Source organism: Heterodontus francisci, chromosome 39, assembly GCF_036365525.1.
Source record: "Heterodontus francisci isolate sHetFra1 chromosome 39, sHetFra1.hap1, whole genome shotgun sequence".
Lineage (NCBI taxonomy): Eukaryota > Metazoa > Chordata > Chondrichthyes > Heterodontiformes > Heterodontidae > Heterodontus > Heterodontus francisci.
The window spans coordinates 36811606-36823548 of NC_090409.1; the positions used below are offsets into that span (position 1 = coordinate 36811606).

General features: G+C 47.2%; 1 pseudogene; it reads left to right on the top strand.

The window, feature by feature from the left end:
• The first annotated feature begins 3940 nt into the window (after positions 1-3940).
• Positions 3941-5859, top strand: LOC137352935 (dehydrogenase/reductase SDR family member 4 pseudogene; annotated as a pseudogene).
• Positions 5860-11943: the final 6084 nt, after the last annotated feature.

Here is an 11943-nt window from a genome sequence, read left to right on the forward strand (position 1 = left end):
ACCCTCACAAGCACCCTCACATCTTTCCTAAAATGTGGCGACAAGTACTGGTTGTAATACTCTAGTTGTGGCCTCACCAGAGCTTTATATCGGTTCAACATATCCTCCCTGCATTTGTTCTAAATTCCTCTATTAATGAAGCTCATGGTCCCGTATACTTTGTTAGTTATTCTCTCAACATGTCCTTGCACCTTCAATGGTCTATGCATATGAAGCCACAGGTCCCTCTATCCCTGTACACTGTTTAGCACTGTGCCATTTAGAATGCATTGTCTCTCCATATCCCTTCTTCCAAAATGCATCACCTCACACTTCTCTGTATTACATTCCATCTGCTACTTGTCTGCCCATTCTGCGAGCCTCTTCATGTCCGGATGCAATCAATAGGTATGAAAAGGGATAGACAGGGTAGATGCAGGTAAGATGTTTCGCCTGGTTGGGGAGTCTGGGGACCCATTTACTGTTTTCTGTCCGTAAACCAATATGTTATCCAAACTGACACTGACCCTCCAATTCCATGAGCCTCAGGTTTTAGGTGGTACTTTGTCCAGAACTTTCTGAAAATTGATATACACAACATCCATTGATTCCCTTCATTAACCTTCTCTGTTACTTCATCAAGAAATTCAATTAGATTAGTCAAGTAGGATCTGCCTTTTGCAAATCTGTACTGGCCCTCCATAATTAACTCAAACCTATCCTTTCCCCTATTTATTGCTTCATCACTGAATCACAGAATTGTTGCAATGCAGAAGGAGGCCATTCGGCCCATCGTGTCTGCACCGGCTCTCCGAATGAGCAATTCACCTAATGTAATTCCCCTGCTTTGTCCCCGTAACCCTGCACATTCTTCCTTCTCAGATAAGTCTAATTCCCCTTTGAATGCCTCGATTGAACCTGCCTCCATCACACTTTCAGGCAGTGCTTTCCAGACCTTAACCACTCGCTGCATGAAGTTTTTCCTCATGTCACTTTTGCTTCTTTTGTCAATCACTTTAAATCTGTGCCTCTCATTCTTGATCCTTTCACTAGTGGGAATAGTTTCTCTCTGTGTACTCTGACCAGAACCCTCATGATTTTGAATACCTCTATCAAATCTCCTCTCTGCCTTCTCTTCTTCAAGGAAAACAGTCCCAACTTTTCCAATCTGTTTTCATAACTAAAGTTCCTCACCCCTGGAACCATTCTCGTGAATCTTTTCTGCACTCTCTCCAATGCCTTCGCATCTGTCCTAAAGTGCGGCGCCCAGAACTGCACGCAATACTCCAGCTGAGGCCGAACTAGTATCTTATACAAGTTTAACATAACCTCCTTGTTCAAATATCCTATGCCTCTATTAATCAAGCCCAGGATACTGTATGCTTTATTAAACACTCTCTCAACCTGTCCTGCCACCTTCAGTGACTTATGCACATACACCCTTCGGTCCCTCTCCTCCTGCAACCCCTTTAGAGTTGTACCCTTTATATTGTATTGTCTCTCCATGTTCTTCCAACCATATTGATGTTAAACTGTAGTTGCTAGGAATGTCTTCACATACTTTCTTCAATAAGGGTGTCACATTTGCCACTCTCCAATCGTCTGGCACATTCCCTGTATCTAGGGAAGATTGGAAAATTGCGGCAAACCCTCCCGCTATCTCCACCCCCATTTCTTTTTGCAACCAGGGATGCAAGTCATCCGGACCAGGCAATTTATCCATTCTAAGCATTTCCAGTACACCCTACCTTTTCACCCCATGCATTACCTCTACTATCTCCACTTCTACTGATAGGACCCACCCAAGCTTACTATTTACATGCTGGTAGAAGACTTTTATGTTCCCTTTTATGTTGACTACCATTGTATTCTCATATTCTCTCTTTGCCTGTCCTTTTTCCTCTTCACTTTCCCTCTGAACTTATTGTATTTGGCCTGGTTCACGCTTGAAGAATTCACCTGAGATGCATCATACACCCTCTTTATTGTTTCATCATATTGTTACAGCCAGGTGAGGAAGGGGTCTCAGGCTCCACTTTCACCCCTTCTCTGATTTGACCGCAAGAGGGTTTATTCTTTTTACACTGTGATTGAACGTAACCACCCCAGTGAGCACTTGCTCCTGTTCCTTTAATAGAAAGATGTAAGTTTATTATTCTTAACACTCTAAACCGGTTAAAATTACTAAAAATACGCTACGCATTCATGTGCACATTCACACGAGAGTCACATGCACACAAATAGATTAACAAGGGGAAACAGCTTTGGTGGTTGGAGCAGAGTCTGGAAAAAATGGAATTTAAATATGGTATATCAGTCCAAGAGTTCTCAGTTGAAATTGTAGTCCTGAAGTCTTCGCTGGGCAACGTACACAATTGTGAAATTGCTTTTCAAGGTTCCTGAAGGCAGAAGAGGGGGTTTGATCCTTGTCCCCTGGTTTTCGGCTGTGGCAGTCTGACTGAGAGACAGAGAGAGAGCTGCCTCCTTGATAGCTTTCAGTTACAACTCTCTTGCTTTCTGTCTGAAAAAGATTTGTCTCTCCAGAGCTGCACAAGCAGTCACATGACATTACCAAACTTCTTTCTGTTTTAATAAGGTATTTCTGGAAACTTCTCTGATAATCAAGGCTCTACCCCTCAAGCTGTCCAGTTACACTTGGTGGGGCTTGGCTCTTTCAAAGCCAATGGGTGTCGATGGCCCTTGACGACCACTCTGACAAAGCGGTTTGAGGTAATTTACTCCAAGACCACCCCATTGTTCTGGCCAGGTTGAGTCAGTGGTATTGTCTCCAGTCTGGTCTTTGGTGTTTCAAATGTAAATTGCAGTGGCCATCTTGGCTGCCAGTGTACTTTAAAAAAAAGTTATCTGCATGAATTCCCACTAAAAATCTCAGGCAAGGTTCCAACCGATGAACTGAATACTTCCCATTTTACATGTATGGTTTTCATGACAATATTATTATCTCCCTCGTCATCCAATGAGCCTGGCTTTGGTTCTCTTGCCTTTCACCCTTGTTTAAATGTCCCTCGTCTGTACATGAAACACCTTCTCCCTTAAAGATCGCCCGTAGGAACTGTAATTTCAGCTCCCATTGGAGTTAAACAGTGTAAGGTCTCATTCCTGAGTCGGTGGTGGAGGGAGTGAATGTTTGTGGATGGGGTGCTGATCAAGCGGGCTGCTTTGTCCTGGATGGTGTCGAGCTTCTTGAGTGTTGTTGGAGCTGCACCCATCCAGGCAAGTGGAGAATATTCCATCACACTCCTGACTTGTGCCTTGTCGATGGTGGACAGGCTTTGGGGAGTCAGGAGGTGAGTTACTCCCTGCAGGATTCCTAGCTCTTGTAGCCATGGTATTTATATGGCTGGTCCAGCTCAGTTTCTGGTCAATGGTGACCAGATATTTCCAAATCAAGATGGTGACTGACTTGGAGGGGAACCTTGCGAGGTGCCTGAGCTGGAGGGAACACCGTCTGCACAATATCAGGACCCTATCTTATAGAATTAATATTTTGGACTGCTTCTGCTCTCTGCAATTCTATATGATCCTCTCACCGGAATCTAAAATTTAATATAGTTTAGAAAAACTAGCTGGCGGCAGCTGGACAGAAACAAAGCAAACTGACTGGAATTATAAACTCTATCCTACATTCCAGACAATGAGGTTTTTATCAGAACTGCAAGAGTATTTCTCATTTTTATTTAATTTCAGTATTTTACTGCTGTCTTGTTTTAGCTCAATTTTTATTCGTGGTGACCCTCATGCTAATGAGGGTGTTATTATGCTAATGAGTTTCCCGTTATGCTAATGAGCATCTCGCGCCCTGAGCCGTTAGATTGGGCGGGGCGTCCAGCGACAATGCCCTGATTGACATGGCGCTCAGCCAATAGCAACACAATGCTGGAAATGGCGTCAGGGACAGGGTGAGAACTTGTTTCAGCCAACGGGGAGCGGCGGCGCTGAGGCTGGGCGGGACCGTGATGAGAGTGACAAAGCAGCGCCGCTTACTCAAGGTCAGCTTCCCGGACGGTTTCTCCCGGCGCCTCGCTCCACCTCCATCCGGCGGCCCGCCCGGTCCAGCCCGTGGACCGACCTCCCGCCCTCGCTGGGCGCTCATTGGCCGCCGCGCCGGCTGGGCCCCGCCCCCGCCGCTGTGGCTCACGTGCCGTGTGGACTGTCCGGAGCCGCGCCCTGCCAAAGGGGCGAGGCGTTCCGTTGCTGCCCCGTGATTGGTGGGCGGGTCACGTGGGGAGTGCACGTCGCGCGGCGCTGACTCCGCCCATCCGGCGCATATGACCGGAAGGAGGGTCAGAGTCCAATTTCCTGGCACCATGCAACAGGCACTGTTGAGTGGCAAAGTGGCCTTGGTCACAGCTTCCACCCAGGGTATCGGACTGCCCATTGCCCGGCGCCTGGCCCGGGATGGGGCACAGGTGGTGATCAGCAGCCGCAAGCAGGCCAGCGTGGACAGGGCCCTGGGGCAGCTACAGGCTGAGGGCCTGGGTGTCTCGGGCACCGTCTGCCACGTGGGCAAGAGGGAGGACCGGGAGGTGTTGGTTGGCGAGACGCTGAAGCGCCATGGAGCCATTGACATCCTGGTTTCCAACGCTGCTGTCAATCCCTTCGCGGGGAGAGTCCTGGACTGCTCAGAGGAGGCCTGGGACAAAATCTTCGAGGTCAACGTCAAGACGGCTCTCCTTCTGGCCAAGCTAGTGGTGCCGCACATGGAGAGACGAGGTGGTCGCTCCATCATGCTGGTGAGCTCCGCCGCTGCCTACCAGCCTTTCCCTGCCATCGGGCCCTACAGCGTCAGCAAGACAGCGTTGTTGGGACTGACCAAGGTGCTGGCGGACGAGCTGGCCCCGGTCAACATCCGCGTCAATTGCCTGGCTCCGGGCGTTATTAGGACTAAGTTCAGCTCAGCCCTGTGGTCAGACGATAGCTTGCACCAGCGATTTGAGGAGAAAATCGCTATGCGCCAAATTGGCAAGCCGGAGGAGTGCGCTGGCACTGTCTCCTTCCTCTGCTCGCAGGATGCGGCCTACATCACCGGGGAGACAATTGTGGTGGCTGGAGGCTTTCACTGCCATCTCTGAGCCAGCGTTCGAGCTGGAGCGCTCCTTACGACTTCAATCCATTGCTTTCCAGGATTATTCATTCTTCTTATCTCTGTAATCTTTTGCAGTATGAAAACCACCTGAGCTCTATACATTCTTGTTACTCTGGGCCTTTTACACATCCACCACTCCTTCATTCCACGCTATCTTTGTAACTTCCCATAGCTCCCTGAGACTTCTGCATTCCTCTAATTCTAGCCTCTTGCACATCCCCCACTTCCTTCCTCCCTCTATTGGTGGCCGTGCCTCAAGCTGTCTGGGTCCTAAGATCTAATCTTCGCTCCTGTGTAGCTTCATCGGACATTTTGCTACGTTAGAGTCACTATATAAATTTAATATGTTAATATGTTAGTTTTGTCCATTCATTTTGTTTTAATATATTGGAATGCAACCAACAATTTATCTTTAATGGATGATATCAATCACAGAGTAACTAATGACCATTCAATGCGAACATGCAGGTTTGATATTATAGAACTAGTGCAATGTTATGAGTCCTTTTTGTGTATGTGACTCCAGTCTCAGAATAATGTAGTTGACCCATAATTGCCCTCTATAGTGGCCTGACAACTCAGTTGTATCAAACCTCTGCAAAGAAGACTACCTGCCACTACCACCTTGGGGCATCTGGAGGCAGGGAAATGAACGCTGGTCTTGCCAGCATCACCCACATCCCTAGAATATACTAATAGAAAGCATTTGTGACATTGCTTTATCAAACTTGGCAATTCTTTCGTAGTGGGCCAACTGCAAAGCGATATCAGCATAGCCAGAAAAAATCACAAAGTATGGATTCTGCCGAAAGGTTCGTGAATAAAATTCGGATACCACTGAACATGATTTCTTGTGTTTTCATTTTTGCAATTATATCTGAGAGATGCAGAAAGAAAAGATAGGCTTGCATTTGTATAGCGTCTGTCAAATTCTTCATGTAGTCACTGTTGTAATGCAGGAAATGCAGCAGCCAATTTGTGCACAGCAAGCTCCCACAAATACCAAGCAGTGTTGACGTTGGTTGAAGGAAAAATGTGTTCTGGCTCTTTTTCAAAATAGTGCTGTGGGATCCTCTGTATCCACCTCAGCAAGAAGCAGGGCCTCGTTTGAACATCTCATCCAAATGACAGTGCAGCCCTTCCTCACTACTGTCACTGGGAATCTCATCCTGGATTGTGAGCTCACGTTTCTGGAGTGGGGTTTGAACCCACAACCTTACGACTCAGAGGTAAGAGTGTTATCCACTGAGACACAACTGTACGATGGTTCAGTTGCACATAGTTCTGGCCATGTCGCACATGGCGTGCTGCATTCAGTTCTCGGCATCACACCTCGGGGAGGCTATATTGGGCATGTAGCGGGTGCAACACAGATTCACCAGGGTTAGAAGGGTTAAATTATGAGGATGCGATGTATAGACTAAGCCTCTTCTCATGAGTTTAGAAGGTTGAGGGATGATTTAATCCAAGTGTTTATAGTGATAAAAGAATTTGAGCAGACGTTGAGAAACAATTTCCTCAGATGGGGAATGAGGAACAAGGGGAGATAATCTAAAATCAGAGCCAGGAGTGAAATCAGGAAGCAATTCTTCACACAAAGGGTAGTGGAAATCTGGAACTCTCTCCCTCAAGAGTCTGGCTGGGAATCAGTTGGAGTATTCAAGACTCAGATCAATAGATTTCTGTTAGGAAAGTGTATCATTGACATGGAGAGGATCGTATTGAATGGTGGAGGAGGCTCGATGGGCTGAATGTCCTCATGTTCTGGTGTGGATCCAGCCTCACAGACCAGGAGAGCACTGCCCAGTGCGGGACTGAGCCCCACCGAGGAAAACATGGTTATGGTGAGAGAAACCGTGAGGCAGGGAATCCAGCCTTTAGAATTCTGATGGAGAATGGCTGATTACTGCCACCGAATTCTGCACAATTGTCCCATCCAGGCATTTATCAAGGCCTCGGTTTTATCTTTGAAAGCTCCACTGGCAGAGTTTTGGTACAAGTGGCAGAAATGCAACCATTGGTCTCCCCAGAGCAGAGAAGTTTAGGGGGAAGATTTAAACAGAGGTGTTAAAATAATAATTAAAATAAATAAATGATTAATAATATTTACCTTTGCATGGTCTATCTCTGACACTTCCCTTCCTTGACTCCTCTGTCTCCATCTCTGGGGATAGACTGTCCACTAATATTTATTAGAAGCACAATGACTCCCACAGCTACCTCAACTACACTTCCTCACAGCCAGTTTCTTGGAAGGACTGCATCCCATTCTCCCAGTTTCTCTGTCTCTGATGATGCTACCTTCCATAACAGCGCTTCTGACATGTCTTCCTTTTTCCTCAACGCACGATTCTCTCCCACTGTGGTTGAAAGGACCCTCAACCGTGTCCGGCCCATTTCCCGCACCTCTACCCTCACCCCTTCCCCTCCCTCCCAGAACCGTGACAGGGTTCCCCTTCTCCTCACTTTGCACCCCACTCGCCTCCACATCCTTCACCATTTCCCCAACCTCCATCGTGATGCCACCACCAAACACATCCTCCCCTTCCCTCCTCTGTCAGCGTTCCAAAGAGATCGTTCCCTCCGCGACACCCTGGTCCACCCCTCCATAACTCCTCGTCCTCTTCCCACGGCAGCTTCCCATGCAGTCGCAGGAGGTGTGAAACCCGCCCTTTTATCTCCTCTCTCCTCACTATCCGAGGCCCCAAACACTCAGTGACTTACTTGCACCTCTTTCAATTTAATATACTGTATTCGCTGCTCACGATGCGGTCTTCTCTATATTGGAGCAACCAAACGCAGACTGGGTGACAGCTTTGTGGAACACCTCCACTCAGTCCATATGCATGACCCCGAGCTTCCGGTTGCTGGCCATTTCAACACCCTCCCTCTGCTCTCATGCCCACATCTCTTTCCTGGGATTGCTGAAGTGTTCCAGCGAACATCAACGCAAGCTCGAGGAACAGCACCTGACCCTCTGATAAGGCACTCTACAGCCTTGCGGACTGAACATTGAGTTCAATAACTTCAGAGCGTGACTGGCCCTTTTTGTAAATTAAATTTTATTTTCAATATTTTTCTATAATTTTAAATATTTAATTTTATGTTTTAACCATGTGCCTATTTTGCATGTCGACGGAGCTGCCCATTTCTTTGCCATTAACACTCTCTTTGCCTTTGTCCCGGGACAGCTTTGTTATTTAATCGCCTCCTGTCCTATTAAACACACTCCCCTTCATTTGTTTAAAACCGAATTATTTTCTGACCTTTGCCAGTTCTGAAGGGTCACTGACCTGAAACATTAACTCTGTTTCTCTCTCCGCGGCTGCTGCCAAACCTGCTGAGTATTTCCAGCACTTTCTGCCGCGCCGGAGAGCTTCATTAGCATAAAGGCCACCTCATTAACATAACGGTCAGCTCATTAGCATAACGGTTATCTGGCGCACCTGACAACCAGCGAGGACCGGAGATGTGATGAGTGACCGTTCCAAGCACCAATGGGAATCGGCCTCTCGGCGAAACGTCATCTGGAGGGCGGGCCGGATGCCTTGCAGCCAATGGGAGGCGGGTATTTTGGCGGGAAGCGGCGGATTGGGTTTCTCTGGCTCGGGGAAGGGACGGGCGGTCTCCCTGAAAGGAGTTAGTGATCGAGGTGAGGCAGCAGCAGGAGACACGGAGAGCAGGACCGGGGAATGAGGGGGTCAATGTGGGCCCATTACCATCACATCGCAGAGAGAGAGAAACAGATTTGTTCAAGTGGATGCAGGTTTAATTCAGCCGTGCAGCCATTCCTAGAGGAGAAAAAAAGGTTGAGGCTTTTTAACTGAGAGTGTAACACACAGTCTCCCTCATCACTGAGCCACAGATTGTTAATTCCTGCAACAGCCAGCAAACAGCCTGATTTCCTGGGATCACACAATCCCAAAGAGAACCACAGGCTGCCCTGAAATTACAACCTCCACTGGTTTTAATGAATCTGCTGATATCACACAAATTTTTATTCCTTCATGGGATGTGGACGTCACTGGCCAGGCCAGCATTTATCGCCCATCCCTCATTGCCCTTGAGAAGGTGGTGGTGAGCTGCCTTCATGAACCGCTGCAGTCCATGTGGGGTAGGTACACCCACTGTGCTGTTAGGAAGGGAGTTCCAGGATTTTGACCCAGCGACAGTGAAGGAACGGCGATATAGTTCCAAGTCAGGATGGTGTGTGGCTTGGAGGGAAACTTGCAGGTGGTGGTGTTCCCATGCATCTGCTGCCCTTGTCCTTCTCGTTGGTAGAGGTCGCGGGTTTGGAAGGTGCTGTCTGAAGAGCCTTGGTGTGTTGCTGCAGTGCATCTTGTAGATGGTACACACTGCTACCACTGTGCGTCAGTGGTGGAGGGACTGAATGTTTGTAGATGGTGTGCCGAACAAGCGGGCTGCTTTGTCCTGGATGGTGTCGAGCTTCTTGAGTGTTGTTGGAGCTGCACCCATTCAGGCAAGTGGAGAGTATTCCATCACACTCCTGACTTGTGCCTTGTAGATGGTGGACAGGCTTTGGGGGGTCAGGAGGTGAGTTACTCGCCGCAGCATTCCCAGCCTCTGAGCTGCTCTTGTAGTCACGGTATTTATGTAGCTACTCCATGTTTGAACCAAAGCTGTAATGAGGTTGAGGAGCTGAGTGGCCCTGGCGGAATGCAAACTGAGCATCACTGAGCAGGTTATTGATAAGCAAGTGCCGCTTGATAGCTCTGTCGACAACCCCTTCCCTCACTTTACTGATGATCAGGAGTAGTCTGACATGGCAGTAATTGGCTGGGTGGTTTTGTCCTGCTTTTTGTGCACAGTACATACCTGGGCAATTTTCCACATTGCCGGGTAGAAGCCAGTGTTGTAGCTGTACTGGAACAGCTTGGCTAGGGGCAGGGCAAGTTCTGGAGCACAGGTCTTCAGTACTATTGTTGGAATGTTGTCAGGGCCCATAGACTTTGCAGTATCCAGTGATTTCAGCCGTTTCTTGATATCACGCGGAGTGAATTGGATTGGCTGAAAACTGGCATCTGTGATGCTGGGGACTACAGGAGGAGGCCGAGATGGTTCATCCACTCGGCACTTCTGGCTGAAGATGGATGCAAATGCTTTACGCTTGCCTTTTATGTTGGGCTCCCCCATTGTTGAGGATGGGATATTTTTGGAGCCTCCTCCAATTAGTTGTTTAATTGCCCACCACCATTCACGACTGCATGTGGTAGGACTGCAGAGTTTAAATCTGCTCCGTTGGTTGTGGGATTGCTTAGCCCTGTCTATTGCATGCTGCTTCCGCTGTTTGGCATGCAAGTAGTCCTGTGCTGTAGCTTCACCAGGATGACACCTTATTTTATAGGTCTGCCTGGTGCTGCTCCTGGCATGCCCACCTTCACTCTTCATTGAACCAGGCTTGGTCTCCCAGCTTTATTGTAATGGTAGAGAGGGGGATATACCAGGCCATGACGTTACAGATTGTGGTTGAATACAGTTTTGCTGCTGCTAATGGCTCATAGCGCCTCATGGATGCCCACTTTTGAGTTGCTCGGTCTGTTTGAAATATATCTCATTTTTAAAAAATGAACATACTAACATAGGACGAAAGGTAACTGGGTTATTTTTATTTATTCATGGGATGTGAGTGTTGCTAGCAGGACCAGCATTTATGGTCCATCCCTAATTGCCTTTGAGAATGATATCAAAGGGAAAGGTAACTGGAGCAAGTGGTAATGGAGAAAAGAAGCCGGGAGGATATTTTTGCTCTCTAATGGGTGGTTTGGCAAAGATGAGCAAGGCCCAATAATATTTTCTCTATTCCAGCCAGGTCTGAAGATGGATGGCTGAACCGTTTGTGTCCCTTGTGCTCGAGGGAGTGAAGACAGGGGCCATACTGGGGGAGCAACTAAGGTAAGAACCAGTAAGTGTTTCACTGGGCACAAGGGCATCAAAGATGGAGGAGAGAGTGTGGTTGAGGTAATTTGACAGCTGCCAAAGTATCATCGCAAATGGAGGGCCAGAGGTTAGGCAGTCTGGAATTTGCGTTCTCAGTGAGAAGGGAAAGCTTTTGCCCTGGGGCTATCGCAGACGGAGATAGGATTGAAAAGGCGTAGTGGGATACAGGTGGTGAGAGTTACATGAACTTGGTCAGTGCATGAATAAAAGTGGGAATCATTACTTGTTTAGTGGGAAATCATTTGTTTAGACTTTAGTGTGTGGATCTAAATCACAATTATGTTGCTCAAGAGGTATAAAACAATCCTTTCCCAGTCACCTATAAATGGTAGCTGTTCTATATTATTTTCGCTTATTGTCTCCTAGATTGCCAGAGGGTAAAAATGATATTTTTGCATTCCAACCTGTGAAAGTCACCTGGGAATAAATGTTTTATATCTAAAGTATTTAAATTTGATTTTGAGTCATGTAAACATCAGCGTTTTGAGGCATTTTACGAGCAGTGTCTGTCCTATAGTCCCATTTCCACACATTCTGGCACAGATATTTTGAAAGCCTGCTTTCAATAAATAACTGGTATCTCTCATTGGTGAATAAGAAGTCCGAGAGTAAAGATACATCTGTGGAGCGATTTGATTTCAGACTGTGAGTGAATGATCTTGTTTAACCAGTTTAGATGTTTCTTCAGACTCTTGAGTAGCAGCTAGAACTTAGAGTAAAGAGCAGGATAGTGCTGTATTTGAGTAAATTAATACTGAAGTGAGGGATTACAGCACTTGAGTTTCAGGCTGTGAAAAAATACCAAAAATACATCGCATCATCGAGTCATTCTTAGGAGCTCTTGTGAGGATGACAGCTGGTTAAGATGAAAATGTCCAGCAAAAAAAAAAATCTGACAA